General features: G+C 38.2%; 1 protein-coding gene across 10 annotated transcripts in view; it reads left to right on the top strand.

Moving 5' to 3' along the window:
* Nucleotides 1-22,097, top strand: part of TBC1D4 (TBC1 domain family member 4) — a 247,786-nt gene that overhangs the window by 91,483 nt on the left and 134,206 nt on the right. The window lies entirely within an intron of this gene.

The following is a 22,097-nucleotide window of genomic DNA, read 5'->3' as shown; positions in this document are numbered from 1 at the left end:
CTTTGTCAGTTGTAAGTTTCCAGTAGTTCCCAGGAAATTTTAATAGACTATGCATGGCTTCAAGAGGAAAGCTTGACTGTGAAAATTCAGAAGGTGGAAGTTGTCTTTTGAAAGAACAGTTCAGCATCATTTTAATTATTGGATAAAGCAGAGTGATAAGTTTATGAAATTAGTAAATTGGGGTGCGATGGAAAAGTGTACAGATTTTCTTTTTGCCATGTTGGTTTAGCTTTTTTGAATGTCTTCTAGGCTAACATCATTTCCCCCAAATTACAATAATTGCAGATATATTTTCTCTAAAATTGTTTAGAAAAGATTTTTTAAAACAGGTTTATAAATGATTTGTAGCACAAGTGGAGACCTTTAGGCAGCCCTCTGCCAACAACCAGAAAGAGTTAAGGTATCTTCCAGTACTTCACAGGCAATAGTGGCAACTTCTCACTGATTAGGTCAGGACTGCTAACAGCCTGCTCAGCTTTATAGAGAAATTAGCTGCTACTGGTGAGTTAGCTATTCTCTGAGAGTCTGTTATCCACTGGAGAACTTTTAACTTTTTAGTGTATCAGATCTGAAAAGTTGCATGTTGGTGTTTTGTGGAAGAGTTAGAAATAACCCCACGTTTTTTTACTGACTGTAATGAGAATATAACTTCAAGGAATTTACCCCATGGGAATAATATTCCTGTTGGACTTAAGGAATGTGTATACTTCAGCCAACTGAAGTAGATTTTTAAAAACTTACTTTTAAAAAACCTTTTCATTTGTTTTGAAATAATTTCAGACTTACAGAAACATTAAAAAATTACAAAGAACTTTAATATTCCTTTTGCTCAGATTTCCCATTTGTTATTTTTTTTTTGCCAAATTTGCCTTATAATTCTCTCTATGTATTTTAAAATATTTTAATGAAATTTTTGAACTAGTTGAGAGCACGTTGCAGATGTGATGCTCCACTACCCAATTAATACTTGTGTGTTTTTCCTAGAAACAGACACCACTATAGAACAGAAGTGCTAGCATCAAAATCAGAAAAATCAACACTGATCTATTATTACCATTTAACCCACAGACTTCATTCAGATTTCATCCATGATCTCCATAATACCCTTCATAGGTCCAGGATCCATATCCAATGTCTCTCTAGTCTCCTTCAATCTGGAGTAGTTCCTTAATCTTTTCTTCTCTTTTATTACCTTCACAGTTTTACAAAGCATCGTTTACTTTTTGAAGAGGCCGGTTATTCTGTAGGATGTCTCTCAATTTGGGTTTGACTGATATTTCCTCATGATTAGATTCAATTTATGCATTTTTGGAAGGAATACCACAGACATGTGTCCTTCATCATATCCAGAGGCACAAGATGTTGATTTGTCCCATAGCTGGTGATGCTGACTTTTATCACTTGGTTGAGATAGTGCCTGCCGGGTTTTTCCAGGGTAAAGTTAGTAAGAATTTTGTACTTGTCAATTAATCATAAATATAATTGTGAGGAGATAACTTTTCAGACTTTTACCCATTAGCATTCATTGATGATTCTTACCTGAATTCATTATTACTATAATGGCTGTGAAATGGTAGTTTTTATTATTCCATCATTCTATCTTCAGGAATTAGTTGGCATTCTGTGTCAAGTGGAGCTATATTTTATCTATCTATCTATCTATCTATCTATCTATCTATCTATCTAATCTTTCTGTTTTTCTACCAGTGTGAATTCATGGATTTCTATTTTGCACAATGGGCTATAATCTGTTACTGACATTATTATTTTGGAGGTTGGCTTGTCTCAGATTTGGCCATTACAACTCCTTCGCACTGACTTCTCTCTCATTTTAGATGCCCCCATCATTCTTTGTGTGCTTTATTCTGGCACAAAGGCATGTTTCAGGCTCATTTACCCTGCCCCAGCCTGGGAATCAGCCATTTCTTCAAGGAGACCCAGATTCTGGTGGTGGTGAATGGTGTTCAGAAACCAGGACCTGGACATTTGGTGTGCTCATTGCTCCTGGGTGTCATAGCTTCTAGGATCTCTCAGCAGACAGACTTATAAAATATATGTATGTATGTGTTGTCTTAGTCAATTCAGGCTATTATGACAAAATACCACTGACTGGATGGCTTAAACAACAAACATTTATTTTCCAGAGTTCTGGAGCCTGGGAAGTCCAAGATCCAGGTGCTGGTAGATTTGGTGTCTGGCGAGAGCCCTCTTTCCGATTTGTTATATCCTCACATGGTGGATAGGGGTGTGTGTGGGAGGGAGGGAGGGAGGGAGGGAGAGAGAGAGAGAGAGAGAGAGAGAGAGAGAGAGAGAGAGAGAGAGAGAGAGAGAGAGAGAGAGAGAGAGAAAGAGAGAGAAAGAGAGAGCACTCTTTTGTTTTCTTAAGGGCACAAATCCCATCATGAGGACTTCACCCTCATGGCCTCATCTGAACTTAATAACCTACCAAAGGCCATAATATCACTTTGGGGGTTAGGGCTTCAACATGTGGATTTTCAGGGGACACAATTCAGTCCATACCATGCATACACATTTATATACATCTATTTCTCTGCCTATATATTTTTCTTGTTTCTTATAAGCTATGAGTTTTTAATATTATTAAGGGTATTTATTGATATTAAAACCATACATTCACATTAATACTTCCAATTCCAACCCAACACCGCAGATTATTCTATACTCCCATTTTAATTTGTTACTCCCTTTTTCATCAGTGGGAAACCTGTCTTTCTTTATCCTCAACTGTTTATATTTTCAAATATTGACATATTTGCTTAATCTCCGTGTATGTAACAAACCTTCTAAATGAGTTGGGTGCTTTCTTAGTCCTCACCATGTAGTCTCCTGATCACACGTGATACCTCTTCAGTCCCAACCAGACTGGCCAAAGCTTCAGCCCCAATGAACATGTCAGATATGCCAGCCAAGTAGAGGGTCATTTTGACAACTTCACATGGATTGGCAAATGCATAAGGAATGAGATACTCTTGCTGTTTTCTGTGGCATGTTTATACTAGTTGCATTGAGATACTTAGTCTCACATTTTTAAAGTAAGTGATAGAAACAACATGATGTCCTTGTGATAGAGTTTATTGCTTGCCTTAGCATTTTAATCTCATATTTAAAGTTTGTAAAAGATCAAATTAGAAACCCCTGTTAGAGTTTTTATTGATGAAATCTTCTCTTGAAATTGTCATTAAAGAGTCATATTATGTCTCTATGTGAAGAGGTTTTGATTATATCACTGATATCAGAATATTTTTTAGATGTAATTTTGTATGTTTTTTTTCTCTCCTCTTTCTGTGGTAAATGTAACTAGAAGTAATGAAAGTAACCATTTTTAGTTCTGTGAAGTTCTGTGAACTTTTTCATTCTATAGATTTAAAAATATACAGCATCTCACATTCTTTATAAGATTGAATCTGTGTTATTAAAATGTTTTGCAATCTTATATATTAAATATTTTTTAGTTATCTGTCTGAAGCTTTTCAATTTGCCATCGAGTCTCTGTTACCTTGTAGTGTGAGCCCGTGTAATACAGTATTATATACGGTATACTATATGAGTCAAATACATTAGGAAATATCTATCTCTCCTGCAGGTAATTTACTTACTGGATTAAAGAACATCCATTGCCTTTACCTTACACTTATACACCTCAGTGTTTGTAAAAGGGGAAAAAATCTTGCATTTTCATGCCTTAACAAGGGAAAGTAGATTGTTTTTATTTTATGACTTATGCTCTCTATAGTCTTCATGCTTTGATGAAAATATTAGGACAGAAGTGGGAACAGATTGTGCCAAGAATCTATAAGTTCTTTTAAAAATTTCCACTTCTACATATACTTAAAAGTACAGCACTAGATAATAGGGCAATACGGTTCATGGCATGTTCTGGGTAAGTGGACGGGAGTAGCTAGCTTCCTGTCTTCTCCATCGTGTAGGAGAGCCTAGGCTGAGGAAAGCCACCAGTCCCTGAGATAGATGCAGTGAATGGTGGCAAAATGCATGACAAGGAAAGGGACTCATGCATGCAAGGTACTCAAATTTACTGAATGGCACGCAATGGCAGGTGAGATTTGAAGCAATTAAATGTAAGTACGTTCTATTTTTTTTCAGTTATTTGTGCTGATCTTTATGAGAGGCAGCATGCAAGGAATATGCACAGGCATGATTTTTACTGCTTCCTCCACTTCTTGCTCTATGTCCTTTACAGGCTAAGTCTTCAATCTCAGTTTACTTATCCGTAGAAGGAAGATGATAATAACCGTATGGTATGTTTACGAGGATATAGAAAGTATGTCCAACACAGAAATAGTAGTTACCCTTTTCTGCATCTTTACTTGTAAACAGTTTATGTATTAATGACGCCTTGTGAATTGCTCTCTCTGTGCCATTTTCTTTTTTTTTTTTTTTTTTTTTTTTTGCGGTATGCGGGCCTCTCACTGTTGTGGCCTCTCCCGTTGTGGAGCACAGGCTCCGGACGCGCAGGCCCAGCGGCCATGGCTCACGGGCTTAGTTGCTCCGCGGCATGTGGGATCTTCCCGGACCAGGGCACGAACCCGTATCTCCTGCATCGGCAGGCGGATTCTCAACCACTGCGCCACCAGGGAAGCCCTCTGTGCCATTTTCATTTTTATCTAAAAGTGGCTGTATATGCCCACACCACCGCCCTCCCCCCAGCCAAACTTCAGCTTCCCATATAGCGCTAGCCGAGTGCTGATAACTCTGTCCTTGTTGTAATCCCTGATACTCTTCTCTGCCTCATCCATGACGTTTCATTTCTCTGGTGGTTGTTGACATTCCTGCTGTGTCCTGGCCATTGTTGTTTTGTCTGTTCAGGGCCACAGTCAGCTGCAGGAAACCCATGCCTCAGAACTTCTGATTGTAGTGAAGCCTGCAGTCACAGTTCCTCCTGGTCCCAGGGCTGGAGAACCTCTTCTGGGCAGTTAGCACACTTACACCTTGGCCACAGTGCTTGGTCTGGGGGTGGCCAGACCAGGTAAAGCTCTTCTCTTATGCTGTTTCACATGTGAGCCCATCCTCTTCTGTGACGGGGCTGGAAGGGGCCCCTGCAGCCAAGAGGGAAGGAGGCCAAAGGTGGTAAGAGATGGAGGGTCCCTGGTTTCAGCTGTCTGTAAGGCCAATTCTGTACTGACCCTTTCTTGTTAAACAAAGAAAATGAGCTCTCTTTATTTGCTTAAGCCAGTTTGGGTTTGTGCCACTTTTCACCAGAGAATATGGGATTTGCCTGGAATCTTTCTCTCTCCCACTCCAGTTGACATTTTACTCATGTAATAGGCTCACTTCAAGCTAATTCAATTCTTCTAAAAAGTCTATTCTTAACCCTTAGACTGAACCAAGTTGCCTTTCTCTTTTCACAGTTGCTCTCCATACTGCTTTCTTAATACTTAACACATTATTTTGAAATTTCTATGTGCACAAGTCTATGTTTTCCACTATATTCTGTTCCTGGAATATAAATAGTCTGAGCCCTTAGTACCAATACAGATTCAGGCACACTGTAGATTCTCAATAATTGTTTGTTTAATTCACTGAACGGCAAGGGACCTACTGCTAATTATATGCGAATAGTTCCTTAATAAAGATCTTTGGTAACAAGAATGCAACATAAAATTCCCTTTGTTATCATTACAGCTGTTGCTTAACTCTGATCATTAGAGAAATGATGATCATTTAGAAAATTTAGAAAATGTGCCAAAAATCTTCCTATAATCCTACCACCCATATGCCTGATAGACTTATGACATCTGTTTCCTCAGAGTTCTCAAGACTGAAAGTTGCGTAGAAACAAAACCAACACTCGGATTGCTCGTAATAATTTGTACACATTATCCCTTGCTTCTACAAATCAACTAGCAAATTCCCTCAGTTATAATTCTAGGCCATCTTTTATAATTTATTGTTTATAAGTATTTAGGAAAGCTGTTCAAAGCCCATTACAACCTCATTTCACTTTTAGTCTCTCTGGGACACACCCAGAAATAGCTTAGCTTAAGCTTGCTATGGATATTTATTTGCCAGGGTTCCCCAGGAGCTGAGTCTGAGTCCAGCTCATTTTAAGCCACAAGGCTTTGGCTCACCTTGTTTTTGAATGAGAATCGGCAAGGATTTTCTCAGTTGCGGAACAGAATTGTGGGGAGTAGTGTGCGAAGGCAAGTTTGAGCAGTCACACCCAGGGATGGAGCCGCAATGGCCATAGTAAAGGGAGGAGTGGGTGGAGAGAGAGGGAGGTGCTATGCCTTAGCATGCACCCGGATCAAATGGGACATAAAGGAATGCAATACTCAAAACAGAAACAGCCATCTGTATGTATGATAAACATTTGGTAAGATGTGATTTCTCCATTCTTCCTCCTGATGAGCTGGGGTACTAACTGATGTAAGACAATAACACAAGAAAAGCCCTTGTAATGACCTCTTCCCTAAATTCAGGTGTGATCCTTTGGTTATACCTGGAAAGAAGATGGGGCTATAAGAAAGAAAAGATGTTTTAGCGTGTGTGTTTAGGTGAGGTGAGGTGAGGGAGCAATGTAGACTCTTTGAAAAATGTCCTCTTTAGTTTAGAATTTGCAAAATCCCATTGATTTAATTTTGAAGCAATGAAACAATGCTAAGTTAAACTCCATTTTCAGAATAGAAAGTGTTCAGCCTTTAAAGACATGTGCATTTCACAGTGAGAAAAGAATGTCTTCCAACTTAAAGTGTAATCTTTGTCATCTCTTTATCCAGATTATAGAGTAAATTTTGTAATTTCTGGTTACAGAGTAAATCTGTGGTGAGATATAGCTACAGATACTATGAGAATGTTTTGTGTAAACTCAGATTCTCCACTGTCATATGCATTTGTCATAATCTTATCATGTTCACCAGGGTGCTCGCTACGTACAATAAATGAATAAGTTGTACTGCTCAATTGTCTGGAGATTTAAGAGTGAAATACCTTTAACCAATATTGCTCGTTCTGTATGGGCTAAGTTTAGGTTTCCTCCTTTTCCATATGGGTATTTTGGGGAATACTTTATTGTATAGATTACAAAATTAATCTAAAAATCTATTCATTCTGTTCAAGTTCTTCAGGACTCCCCCATTCTCTGAAGTCCTGTGGGTTCTTGGTCTATGGTTTTTCTGAGTTTGTCTTTGCACTTCACAGTTGTCTTTGTCCATTCAGGCTACTATAACAAAGATACCATAGACTGGGTGGCTTATAAACAACAGAAATCTTTTTCTTGAAATTTGGGGGCTGTTAAGTCCAAGATCAGGGTTGTGGTAGATTCATTGTTTGCCATTTCCTGGTTCATAGGTGGCTGTCTTCTTACTGTAACCTCCCATGGCAGAAGGGGTGAGGGACCTCTCTGGGGTCTCCAAGGGCACTAATCTCATTCCTGAGAGCCAAGCCCTCATGACCTAATCACCTCCCAAATATACCATCATGTTGAGGGATTAGGTTTCAACATATAAATTTGGAGGGGGCACCAACACTCAGTTTATAGCAAGTATGATACGGTTTTTTTCCCCCATTTTTTCTGGTTTGCCCCAGATGTTTTCTTTTTTCTTTTTCCTTCTTCTTTTTCGGAGCAGTTATCCACAAATAGATTTAAAAAGTGTTTGGGGATCGTTTAAATGGATAACTTTAATTTTATTTTACCAAGGATTTCTTGTGAAGAAAATTTGTATAGACTTTCTTATCTGACAGAAGTATAAATGTCCGGGCATGGAAGTCCTGGCAGATAGCACCACAATTGTCAAGCCTTGAAGCCTTAGATATGCAAGGTCAGACCAGAAGATCCCCAAAGCACTGGGTTAACCCTGGATTGCTGTTTAATAAACACACCCCAGAAGTTCTGTCCCACGTTAGGACCTTGGGTTGATTAATTGAGCTGTGGAACTGCAGTCTTCTTGTGGTCAGATGAAAGTAAGATTTACTTTCAGTGATAGAGATTATGGAGGGGGAAGTTTGCTTTATCTTCTCTGGACTGTTGATTTCCATACTGACTTACTTAGTAGGGTAAGACATTTATAAACATTTAACTTTGTTTGCTATGTTACCTGAAAGAAAAAATCTTCAAGCCTGAAGATGTCATAGATATGAAATATTAATGGTAACTTAAAACATCCAATATAGAATGTTAAAAGATATTGATTATTTTTGATCAGATACTTCACTGACTTTATAGATTCTTACTGTGCAAATGTGGTTTTCCTGAATCTATGTGCTCTACTCTTATACAGTTTTCTTTAGACATGGGCATGGGATAACAATTTAAGATTTCACCCAAGCATCATTAAAATTTGAGTATTTCTCTTTGACAGTCTGTCTTAATCTGCTTTAACTCTAGAAGGAAATGAAAGTAGTAGCTAATATATTTGAATATGATTTTGAAAGCACTTTTGTATAAATCATGTCATATGGAGCTCACAACTGCCTGGTATGTAGTCATGACAGATGTCTGTATCTCAGTTTTACAGATATGAAAATAGCTTTTGTCTGAGAGTTAAATATAATGCTAAAGATCACACAGCAGCTTTAGAGACAGAGTTGAGGTTAGAACACAGGATTCTTGCTTGGCTTGATTTTTTTTCTTTCAATAAATGATGTTCCTCTACAATGGAGACTATTAATTTTATAGAAAGATATTAAATGTCACAATAAATTGCAACATAGGGCTTCTTTAAATAACCAATTTCCATAAACATGGATAACTTGACTTGATTGATTGACATTTGATTAAAAGGGTGGTATAATCATTTTCACGTTGGAGTTTTAGGAGGCAGTGTTCATGGCATGATCAGTCTTGAGGTTTGTAGTGAAAATGCGTCCCCTTTGTTATGTATCAATAGTACTTCCCCACTCCATCTGGCTTTTAAGATTTTTACCTAATGAAAGAAGTGACCAGGGGATGGTGGTTAGAAGCTGCAGATGCAGGATTGTAGAATTCTGGTGTGACATCTGTAATTGCTCTGTAGCTTTAGAATTGCATTTTTCCACCTTGAAAGAGTTAAGGGGGAAAATCTGAAATCTGTCCCTTGACCATTTCATTTGTTCATCTATTGATCCCTTTAAGAAGCACTTAATTTTTTAATGTGATAATCCATCCACTCAATTTAGTATTTCTCTTAGGCTTATTTGTAAAGAAAGGGATTTCCTTAGTTTCTTTTTTAAAAATTTTATTTTATTCAGATATAATTGATTTACAATGTAGTGTTCATATCTGCTGTACAGCAAAGTGATTCAGTTATACATACATACACACATATACATTCTTTTTCATATTCTTTTCCATTATGGTTTATCACAGGTATCAAATACAGTTCCCTGTGCTATATAGTAGGACCTTGTTGTTAATCCATTCTATATATAATAGTTTGCATCTTCTTTTTAAAAAATTTTTAAATTTTATTTTATTTATTTTTTTATACAGCAGGTTCTCATTAGTTATCCTTTTTTTTTTTTTTTTGTGGTATGTGGGCCTCACTGTTGTGGCCTCTCCCATTGCAGAGCACAGGCTCCGGACGCGCAGGCTCAGCGGCCATGGCTCACGGGCCCAGCCGCTCCACGGCATGTGGGATCTTCCCAGACCGGGGCACGAACCCGTGTCCCCTGCATCGGCAGGCGGATTCTCAACCACTGCGCCACCAGGGAAGCCCAGTTATCCATTTTATACATATTAGTGTATACATGTCAATCCCAATCTCGCAATTCATCCCACCACCACCTCTGCCACTTTCCCCCCTTGGTGTCCATATGTTTGTTCTCTACATCTGTGTCTCTCTTTCTGCCCTGCATAGTTTGCATCTTCTATTTCCAAACTCTCGATCTATCCCTCCCCTACCCGCTCTCCCCCTTGGCAACGACAAGTCTGTTCTCTTTGTCTGTGAGTCTGTTTCGTAGGTAAGTTCATTTGTGTCATATTTTAGATTCCACATGTGAGTGATATCATGTGGTATTTGTCTTTCTCTTTCTGACTTACTTCACTTAGTATGATAATCTTCTCAGTTTTTTATTTGGTATGAATATATTCTCTTGAGACCATCTTTTCCAGTTATCAAATAGTTCCTCTTCAGAATATGTTAAACAACAATTAACATTTTAGGTTGCTCAGAATACTCTTAGATTACTATTAATTAAAATTTACAGCCATGAATATCATACTTATGGTTAGTGAGCCCTCCTCGAAAAGTCACATAATACCTCAGTTTTGAGAGTTGAATTTTTTATCACCAGACAGATAATTTAAACAAAATCAATACTTAAGAATATGTATCAAAATTTAATTGTCCCCAGACTTTTCAGTTTTGCTTTATTTTTTCATTATTATAGTTTCTGATATATTCTGTATGATATATCTTTTATTAAGATGAAAAATGGGACTGGAAAATGAGTATTGGTCATTAAACAGAATAAGAAATATTAGATTGATGTCTTACATACAGTTTTTGTAGAAACTGGCATAACTTCCTGGGCACAGTGAAGTGGAACCGATTCTTCATTGGTCATAAGGTGGAAAAACCAAAATACGACATTTACAGCCAGTAGCAAGAGGGAGCCTGCCAGTGGAGAGCTGGTATTGGAAGGTTTTTCTTTCCAGCAGTCTGGAATACAGGTATCCCTAGTTAACTAAAGGTACTTTATCCACACCAAGGAACTGAATAGATTTGGATAGTCAAGGGCATTTGTCTTTTTAAAAAAATTTTTATAAATGTATTTATTTTATTTATTTATGGCTGTGTTGGGTCTTCGTTGCTGTGTGCGGGCTTTCTCCAGTTGTGTCGAGAGGGGGCTACTCTTCATTGCAGTGCGCGGGCTTCTCATTACGGTGTTTCTCTTGTTGTGGAGCATTGGCTCTAGGTGTGTGGGCTTCAGTAGTTGTGGCATGCGAGCTCAGTAGTTGTGGCTCGCTGGCTGTAGAGCACAGGCTCAGTAGTTGTGGCGCACGGGCTTAGTTGCTCCGTGGCTTGTGGGATCTTCCCGTACCAGGGATCAAACCCGTGTCCCCTGCATTGGCAGGCGGATTCTTAACCACTGCGCCACCAGGGAAGCCCCCTGTCTTTTATGTAAAATTTTTTTTGATTGAAGTATAGTTGATATAAAATATAAGTTACAGACATACAATATAGTGATTTGCAGTTTTTAAAAGTTATACTCCATTTATAGTTATTATAAAATATCAGCTATATTCCCTGTATTGTACAATGTATCCTTGTAGCTTATTTATTTTATACATAGTAGTTTGTACCTCTTAATCCCTTACCCCTATCTTGCCCTTCCCCTCTTCCCTCTCCCCACTGGTAACCACTAGTTTGTTCTCTATATCTCTGTGAGTCTGCTTCTTTTTAGTTATAGTCATTAGTTTGTTGTATTTTTTATATTCCATGTATAAGTGATATCATACAGAATGTGTCTTTTCTCTGTCTGACTTATTTCACTTAGCATGATAACCTTCCAAGTCCATCCATGTTACTGCAAATGGCAATATTTCATTCTTTTTTTATGGCCGAGTAATATTCTATTGTATATATGTACTAAATCTTCTTTATCCATTCATCTGTTGATGGACACTTAAGTTGCTTCCATACCTTGGCAATTGTAAACAGTGCTGCTATGAACATTAGGGTGCATGTATCTTTTTGAAATATTGTTTTTTTTTTTTTCAGATATATGACCAAGAGTGGAATTGCTGGATTATATGGTAGCTCTATTTTTAGTTTTTTGAGGAAGCTCCATACTGTTTTCCACAGTGGCTGCACCAATTTACATTCCCCCCAACAGTGCACGAGGGTTCCATTTTCTCCACATCCTCACCAACATTTGTTATTTGTGTTCTTCATTCCGTGTGATAGTAAATGATGAACCTGTGAAAGAATATGAAGATGCATGCATGTCTGCTCTTTTCCATCCATGACCTTTGATAATGGACATGACTATCAATATGAGTAAATGTCTTATGCCTCTTTGCATTTTTTTCCTCTAAGTTTAGGCATTTGTATATCATTTCTAAGCATGCATCCACACACATGCAAAGGCACACAAAATGCTAAGTTTGAGCAAATTGCTGTTACAATATTTCTTTCTTTCATTCCTTCCTTTTTAATTTTTTTTTTTTTTTTTTTTTTTTTTTTTTTGCGGTACGCAGGCCTCTCACTGTTGTGGCCTCTCCCGTTGTGGAGCACAGGCTCCAGACGCGCAGGCTCAGCGGCCATGGCTCACGGGCCCAGCCGCTCCGCGGCATGTGGGATCTTCCCGGACCGGGGCACGAACCCGTGTCCCCTGCATTGGCAGGCGGACTCTCAACCACTGCGCCACCAGGGAAGCCCCTAAAAAAATTTTTTTATTGGAGTGTAGTTGATTTACAATGTTGTGTTTGTTTCAGGTATACAGCAGAATGAATCAGTTATACATATACAAATATTCACTCCTTTTTTAGATTCTTTTCCCATATAGGCTATTGCAGAGTATTGAGTAGAGTTCCCTCTGCTATACAGTAAGTCCTTATTAGTTATCTATTTTACATATAGTACTGTGTATATGTCAATCCCAACCTTCCAATTTATCCCTCCCCTCACCCCTTGGTAACCATAAGTTTGTTTTCTTCATCTGTGACTGTTGTGACATTTCTTGATACTCAAACTACGAATAGGGTCCTGATGTCTGTTACAGGCTTCATTCTTTTTCTAGCAGGTGATTTTATGGTATGAAAACATAGTGTGATGGTTTTACTTTCTGACTGATGCTTAAGAATGAAAAACCAAAAAGCTTCTCACGCAAAGCTAGGATTGTCACCACTTGTGACTCCGTGTAATGGTAATCTGGACATGTGGTACGAGAGATTTTGTGATAGTTGGGTGATTCAGCAGTGGCAGTTTCCACAGTTAATTTATTCTTATCTCCAGGATGCATGGGTTTTTAGGCAGTGGGGCTCCCATCATCATTACTTCTCTGAAAGGTAGCCACTAAAGACCAAAGCTGTAATGGTTGGAAATATGGAAGCCATAGGAAAAGTGTGATGAAGGTCTCAGTGACAACTTGTGACCTCCTATTTACCTCTCCCTCAATCTGCCCTGTGGATGTTTGTGGCAAGCTTTGTTGCTAGAAGGCAAAGACTTTTGTAATACTGCCTCATATGCTGTGTGACTCCATTTCAGAATGAACAAATGAGCTAATTCAGGGAACTGTGCCTCCAAAATTACTTTGGAAGAAAATTGTTTCTCACTTGTCTATTACAGTTTTGTTTCTGTTGTGCTCAGTTCCTGATATTTAGCTTCTAAGAGTATTATTTTTCTTCATAAGAGTTAAATGAGACTATTATACACTAATTCCTGACTTGGTTCTTTTTCTAGAAAAGTCTAGTATAGATTCAGATCAGCAAATACCATACCAGTTTTCCAATACTTGTTATTATATATACCATTTTAAAAAGTAGGGGTAGAGCAGAAACATGCTGGAGAGGCACGTAATACATATGACAGTTTCCCAGGTAAATTTTCAAATTTTTCTCCTTAAAAGTCTGATTCGGTCGTTAACATCAGACCTTAGTGTAGGATGGTGCAAAACAGATATATGTTTGAGATCTGTCTCTTGAGATGAAGCATTTATACTGTAATGTGGGAGCTTTGCTTGCTTTATTCCTTGCTCTCGCCCCCCCCCACAAAACCCTCCCAAACTATGATAAACAAACAGACAAACAAAGAGTATTGAAGCGCTCCATTAGTAAAGCCTGTATTTTAACATCCCCTGTAAGTTTTTATACCTCTAGAGAATACCAGGTATTAAAAACCAAGTTTTACATTATTTATTACTACATACTAAATACTTGCTTCCTGACTTATTTTTATGGTCCATACTCTTGTAGTCTATTCCTTATTTCAGTCCTTCTTCTTATTGCTAAACTATTAGGAGAGTGTTTCCCAAAGTGCATCAGGGATTGATTAATAGTTCACAAAATTAATTATATGAGAAAAATAATTTAGTATTTTCTTTTTGCTCCTCTAAGCAACAGAAATGTAAAGATTTTTTACTTAAATAGTGAATAAAGCACTATTGTAAATGCTGTAGTGGATACAAAGATGAGTGAGAACAGTGGTTCCAGCCCTTACACGATCTTCAAGGCTGGAGGAGAGCGATGTTTATGAATAATTCGAGAGAGTGAATGTGGGACTAAGGGTACGTGCCCAGTGACATCTAAATACAGAAGAAGCCAGCCTCAAGCTTCAAGGTGGGGTGACAGCAGTGTGAGGTTAATGAGATCCTTTGAAAGATCTGTTTTAATAATATTGATATACATGGTACTTCAAAATTACTGCTTTGTAGATACTCACTCTTTCTACTTTTGTTTAAGGATTTTTGATTTGGGGGGGTTTTCCCTTTCATGTAGTTTTTGGACATCAAAAGCCTTTTGTGGTTATTACTAGACATTGGGTTGAGTAAGACTGCTTCCATGCCTGTGTGGACATTTGCCAAATCAGGTAAAAAGTTGAGCCAGTAGCTGAGTAGTTCCTAGAATCTCATACCAGTTGTTGCTAGGAAATGAATTTAAATTTGAGGTGAATAAGAAAAGAATTATTTGATTTATATGTGTTTATCCTAATATGTCTAGAATCACAGAGTTAGCAGTAGCCAAACATAACAAAAAGTTTAATCTCCACTCAGTTGTTAGCTGTATGCATGATGCTTCCTGTGAAATCATTTAGTAATAGGAATCAATCACTGTATTAGTTTTGAAAAAATGATTTGCCTTAAGCATTATCTAAAATAATTTTTAAAAAGCAGTTGCAAAAAAATCAACATAATTATAAGATTTAAAATTCATTAAATGACTATTTTCTTGGATCAATTTTTCATAATTTTTAAAAATTAATTTATATTGAGAGAGAATAAAACCTGTGGTATAGAAGTAGAGCAAAGACCTCCCCCAAAGGAATTATACCAGAAAGGCCTTAAAATGGGTAGTGGACAGAAGAAGTAGCTGTGGAGCTACGAGGTCATGGAAGTTTTCACTTACAGTCTCACAGAGAAGCCTTCCTTCTCAGGCTTCAGTACCTAGAATTTGCAGAGTAATGTCTGGAACTGCTTGATATCTTCATCTGTTTGTGTTTATTCCTCCTCCAACTTGGTTTTCAATCTCCTCCTTTCCTTTCACAGTTTTACTGCCTTTTTATTTATTTATTGTCTCAATTTGAAAAGAAAACCCTCTCTCTGTCATAAATTGTAGCAAGTTATTAGTCCTAACAAACCAGCTCTTATTAATTTTTAAAAATTAGTTAATTTACTTATTTATGGCTATGTTGGGTCTTCGTTTCTGTGCGAGGGCTTTCTCTAGTTGCAGCCAGCGGGGGCCACTCTTCATCGCGGTGCGTGGACCTCTCACTGTCGTGGCCTCTCTTGTTGCGGAGCACAGGCTCCAGACGTGCAGGCTCAGTAGTTGTGGCGCACGGGCGCAGTTGCTCCGCGGCGTGTGGGATCTTCCCAGACCAGGGCTCGATCCCGTGTCCCCTGCATTGGCAGGCGGATTCTCAACCACTGTGCCAACCAGGGAAGCCCCAAACCACCTCTTATTAAAAACAGTGCTTCTGTGTATTTTTGCTGCTGTATTAACCAGAGGAAAAATATACATGTTATTATGCCACTTTCTTTTGGAAATCAATTATATGGGAATTTACTGAGATATTTCCCTAAAACTTACCAATTAGCTTTAAACAGAGAAGAGACTCTTAAATATATAGATATCTATATAAATTAAACATTAATATAGATACATTACAATAAAAGGGTAGCAACTTTCTTTTGACTAAGGGCAAATGCCAGCTCCCTGTTTAGATCTAGTTTGTGATTATTACTTTGGGCCAATGTTTTTAGTTTCTAATTAACAGTGTTGTTGCTTTTTCAAACTTTCCCTCCCAAAATTAGCTCTGGTATTTTACTATCATAATACATTTTCTCTGTCAACTGAGTCATTTAGGATAACTAGTAGAGAATGCAGCTCTAAAATTGGATTGATTTTTTTTTTTTTTTTCTTGCGGTACGCGGGCCTCACTGTTGTGGCCTCTCCCGTTGCATAGCACAGGCTCCGGACGTGCAGGCTCAGCAGCCATGGCTCACGGGCCCAGCCGCTCCGCGGCATGTGGGACCCTCCCGGACCGGGGCACGAACCCACGCCCCCTGCATCGGCAGGTGGATTCTCAACCACTGTGCTACCAGGGAAGCCCTGGCTTGATTTTTTGAGATATAATTTGAATTAAAACTATAAGATAAATTAAAGGAAAACTGATAAACAGATGGTGGCTAGATATACAAACTAATGGAAAACTAAAGCAAAAATCCATTTTAAAATCCCAAAATAGCTGATACTTGATTGAATTTTCTATTTTCCTTGTATGGACAAAGTACCAAATTAAAGATCTCCTAATCTGTGACATTTAGATATGCATTGAAGATCCCCCCCCGTCCTTATTTTTATTAGAAAAAAACTATTTTTATTTGAAGACACATTACATTGATGTTACCTTTAATATAAATGCCCAGAAAAGTTCCTTTTCACAGTCTTTCTGGGCACGGTTATAAAAGGTAATCCAATAAATGTGTAACAGAAGTACAGCAGTTTTTAAAAAGATAGATTTTTAAATATTGGAAAGGATTGAATTTTAGAAAAGAATTTTCTTTGATAATGAAACATATACAGTAGAAATTCTCAATATTTTTAAATGAACTTTTGATTTTTTTCTTATCCAAAGTTAATTTTCCATATGAAATGATTAAAGAGTCTTTGCTTGACAAAAAGGTAGTGAGCTTCTCAAAGGTTATTTTACGATGGAGACAAATGAAATCGCATCTGGGGTGGTTTGTTATAGCTTCTCATGTTGGTGATGAGGAAAAAAAGGACACTCTAATATCATCCTGTAGCTGTCCCAGAAGCAGTGGCTTTCTGAGGTCAGGCCTGAATTATTTTGACTTCTGTTTTTCTTAACACTGTATTTTTCAGATAGCATCCCAGGGAACTCTGTGAAGTCAGGGGACAGATGGATTCATCTTTGCTCAGTAGTTCACAATGTAGATCAGCAGTATTAACCCCCTAAAATAAGGTCTGTGTGTATTACAATAGGTGGCATTAAAAAAAGTCCTTAGTTCAGTAAATGTGCATCCTAGTGCATAGTCTTTGGACCCCATGTACCTATGGGGGAGGGGGCAGGAAAGGTCTTTGTAGAACATTTGATGAAATGGAAGAACAAAAAACATAAGCAATCGATTCATCTCAATGTCAGTGATTAGGCTAAGTTGCAATAATTAACTTCAGAACAAATATGCGTCTTGTATAGATTTAGAATACGGTTCTCTTTCGCTAAAAAAGTTGTCACTTTCAAAGTACTTCCATACTTGTTTTTATTTAAAAATTTTTTTACTTGTTTTTAATATTAAGGAAAACGAGGCACATTGTTTAAAAACCCAAAATTGTTTCATTGAAAACAAGATTTATTAGAGAAGTTTTCTTTGACTCATCTATGATATGCTGACTCATATCATGTTTTTCTTCCAAGTCTCTACACACGACCTGTGGAATAACCATTAGTGCTCCTTTGAAGTGTAATTGTTCCTAGCAAAAATAGTTATTCTGCAGTCCTTATTATAGAACATTTTGTAACAGGAAAGCATGTATAAATATACTCCAAAGAAATATTTAGTAACAGGGTTTCCAATTCAACAAGAAATCCCTGAAGACTCTATTCCAGGCTCTCAGGGGTTGCAAAGATGAGCGGGACCCAACTCCAGTCCTGGAGGACTTTTGTGAATTTGATTGAGGGATAAGATCCCACAGTTAGGGAGACTGGAAATGGGGTCAAAGTGACCTAAACCAACTACAGTGATTCCAAGGATGGCGAGATCGTATGTGACCAAAAACAGGGTCAGAAAAGACTTTGTGAAGCAAGTGGTTTGTTTTACTGTCAACTGTTCTGAGATATCGTTTGTGCCGTTGTGAGATTTGCAGAAGCACCTCAAATGCTCAGGCTGTGCTGGTGGCACCCAATTGTTCCTCTGGCTCATCGCTTCTCTGAAAGAAACTTGGAAGCCAGTGCAGTAGGTTTGCCAAGATTTTCTCGGCGCTTCGTTTTGGATAAGTGGGTGGGGTTTCTGTTGAGAAGTAAACGTCTGAATTTTGAATGAAGAGAGATTTTTATTTGTTGACTGTTAGAATATCTAAGGTTGGGCTCTTAATAATAACCAGTGCGTGAATCTGCTTAAATCATTCCTACTTTTATTAACTGCTTTGCGTTTTGTAGTCACTCAAGTTCCGTGTTCTAGCGGCCTCGTTCAGCTCTTGTATGTGCCATGTTTCTCCTCTAGACGTTGTTCACGCCTTCTTCCTGAACGATTTCCTCCTTTTATGTTTTCTTGTTCTCTTCTTTGTCCCCATGGCATCTGCTTACTTCACTGTATTAGATGTGACATTATTTATCATTGGGTAGAATTCACAAGGATCTCACAAGGCATAATTGTGTGGGGTTGTTTGAAACCTTTGTTATTTCTGATTATGTTCCAGGAAGCTTTAACAGCAATCTGGTTAAGATTCCTCCTTCTCTTCTTGAAAATAGAATTATCTGCATTTCAGGTTGCTTTTAGCACTTGTGACTTTCTTGTTTATTAGCCACACCAAATCTCCATTGAGAGTCAGGTAGTTTCAAACTGCAGAAGGAAGGCTACTCATGTAGATTTTCTGGTTATGCACTGAAGCAGCACTCTGAAAAGAAATTCAGACCTATTAAAATCCAAAATTTAGGATGCTAACGCCGTACTTAGGATTTACATACCGTACATATGACTGCTTCCACCGCTCTCTGAATTTGCAAGGGCCATGTAGTTGGAAGGCTGGCTACAACTGGTGAGGAGTGGCAGCCCTCATTGACTGGAACTTCTCTGGGGTCAAGTGTCTTTCAAATAAGAGGAGTTCCTTTCCCTTTTGTTTTGTACTGCTCTGCCTAGCACTCATCACCCACTCCTTCCTGAGGAATTTTCCAGACCCAGGTTCTCTGCCCTTCTCTGGCCTATCCTCTTTTTGCTAAAATGTGTTACATGCCGTTCTTCAAATATATTTTCCCCTCTTCTCTTTCTTTGTGTTTGTTAGTGGAGTTTTCTTCCCATTTCTGCCTAGTGAAATCCTGCTCTTCTTTAAAACCTAGCAAAATGCCTCTTCCTGCACGAGGTCTTCGGATCCTTCCAGAAAATGTAATCTCTGCTAGTGGCATAAGGGCCTTTTAGTGCTTATCATATTTGGTATTGTGTGGTTATTTGTATGTATCTTACCACCCCTGAGGAGAGCCACCATATCATAGAATTTATTTTTCTATTCCCTATAGCCTTGTAACCTGGTATCAGACACATGGTAAACACTCAGGAAAGATTTTTGGATTTAATGAAATTTGTGAGTCCCAAATGCACCACCACCCATAAGGTGGCCATGGCTGGGAGACCATAGCCCACTTCAGCCTCATCCTTCAGCAGACTGTAAATTGTTATTCACCCTTTTACTGCCATGAGGTTCTCATTCATTTCCCTTTGTAATGTAAGAAACATACTTATTAGAGTATTTGGAAGAATATTTTTCCTCATTTAATATTATTTTTAATAGCTTTTCACATATAACTTTGGGGTATGCTTAATCTGAACTAAGATATTTGCCTTCTTTTAGTCTGTTTTTTCTTAAAGCTGCTAATAGGCTACTAAGACTAAAAAGTTGGTAAAATCCCTGATCTTAATGAGGTATATGCATTTTCAAGTAGCAATCCAAGGAATAGGGTGTAAGAATGTTGCAAAATCTTCAACAGCTTTCTTTTCTTTTTTCTCCAGCACTGGACTGGGAAGAGGGCAGAACTGTCAAGAGGCCAGATGATTGCTTTAAAACACCTCTTAGGTTACAACAGAGCTTGACTAGCAAAACAAGCTCCAGCAAAACTTTCTTAAGCAATTGTAAAATCAGTTGCCGCTGAGGGAATTGTAAAATCAGTTGCATAGTAAAGGGGTTCCTTAGGTAAAGGTCATATTCCAATTTGAATTACTGTAAAAGTGCCTTGAGTTATTATAGTTATAATATCCATTTGTGCTTGTGAGAGTGAATAAATAACCATCCAGAGAAGGTATGCTGGGGCTTGTCAAGGATGGGGCAGGGAGCCCCATCCCTGTGAGTGTAGCAGTCGACTCTGGGCATCTGCATGGCAAACCATGCAGATATTTGCCAAGCAGTTAAGACTTTCTCTGTCCCATGACCTCCCCCGAGGGGGTCAGAGGCAACTGCACATCAGACAGTAGGGGTTGCTAGGGAGATCTGCTGGTCAAGTGAAAGAAAAGCAGCTGGCCTGAGCCAGGGGAGGGCGACACTCTACTTTTGAATGAAGTCCAGAGTTTGGTTTTTACGTGAACTGGGTATTTAATTACTGAACTGAGACTATTTTAGGGACTTTTTATTATCCAACAACACCTGGCACACAACTGTGAGACCTGTCTTAGATTTAAGGCCAGAGGAAGATTTAGCCTGGCAGAATAGGTGTACAGGAGTGCTTGGGGAAGGGGGAAATACACTTTTGTGTATTACACTTTGTGTCCTCGGTCTTATTTCTTCTCTCCTAGTTGTTAAGCTCCTTGAGTGTGAGACATTGGAAATTACAGGGATATGATTTCTTTCTTAGTCCTCAGGTCTCAGTCATCATTGTAAATCATACAGAGCTGAGCACCCATTTGTTCAATACATATGTATTCAATGAATATTTTGTTATGAGATTAAGCAAAATGTGACCTTCAATTAAAAAGCAAAAAAAGTAGTGATTACTTTCTGAAAAGAAACTAAATTTGAGTGGTTTTAGATTTACAAAAGAATTACAGAGCTAGTACAGAGTTCCTACATATCTCATGCTCAGCTTCCCTTACTGTTAACATTTTACTTTAATATGGTATATTTGTCACTACTGATGAACCAGTGATTGCTTTTTATATGTACATATTTTACTTCTTACAGTAGGAGAAAATAAAGGAAAACATGCCATAGTATTTATTTCAAAGAGCAGCCATTTTGATTTGTGGATCAAGGGTTTATACTAAGTATTTGTTAAACTTCTCCATGAGTTTGATTTCTACAAGTAATGTGCTTCCCAATTTCAGTTATAAATCAAAGTATTTTGCAAAATTCCTAGTGAGTCATATCACTCAGTCCCTTGACCCTTGAATTTCACAAAGTAGTTATGCTTTTTTAAAAAATAATTAAGGAGGAACTTGATATTTATGTGACCTGTCGTTTTCTTTATTCCATGATGGATTGCTTCATGTTGTTGCCAGAAATAACACGAATTAAAAGTTAAAGTTATTTTTGGTTCAGGTGGTTGCGTACCAAACCATAAAATATCAGGAGGTGATCAAGTAAAACTTTTTTTTTTTTTTTTTTTTTTTGCGGTACGCGGGCCTCTCACTGTTGTGGCCTCTCCCGTTGCGGAGCACAGGCTCCGGACGCGCAGGCTCAGCGGCCATGCCTCACGGGCCCAGCTGCCCCGCGGCACGTGGGATCTTCCCGGACCGGGGCACGAACCCGTGTCTCCTGCATCGGCAGGCGAACTCTCAACCACTGCGCCACCAGGGAAACCCTCGATTTTATTTTAATAACGTGATACTTCACTGTTTGCCAGAACTGCATTTGGTGATCTGTTATTTGATATTTATGTGTTCATAAGCACAGTTTAAAGCATTAAGGTAAATAATGCTGAGGTTAGAAGTACTCTCAGATGGTATGCCTCTATAAAAATGGCTTGATAAAGTTGTTTTTGCCGACAACTTAATGACCTGTAATGGAAATTTCGTCAGTCTGATACTTTTTTAGTGTTACCCATTCTCAGACCACTCGGTGTTGTAGTCATTGGGACGCTTGACATCATACCTGCTACCAGTGCTGGTGACTGTCTATATCTTACATCACTGCAAACTCAATATGTCTAAAAGCAATTCATCTCTTAAAGTCATGATTATTTCTCCTGACATCCCCCTTTAATCTATGGTAGTAATTCAGTGACCTCTCCTCAAGCCTCATACTTTACCTTTGATTTTCT

This window comes from Kogia breviceps, chromosome 16 (genome assembly GCF_026419965.1).
Source record: "Kogia breviceps isolate mKogBre1 chromosome 16, mKogBre1 haplotype 1, whole genome shotgun sequence".
In the NCBI taxonomy this organism is placed as follows: Eukaryota; Metazoa; Chordata; class Mammalia; order Artiodactyla; family Physeteridae; genus Kogia; species Kogia breviceps.
The sequence above is the reverse complement of the archived record's forward strand: the minus strand, read 5'-3'. Positions and strand labels throughout refer to the sequence as shown.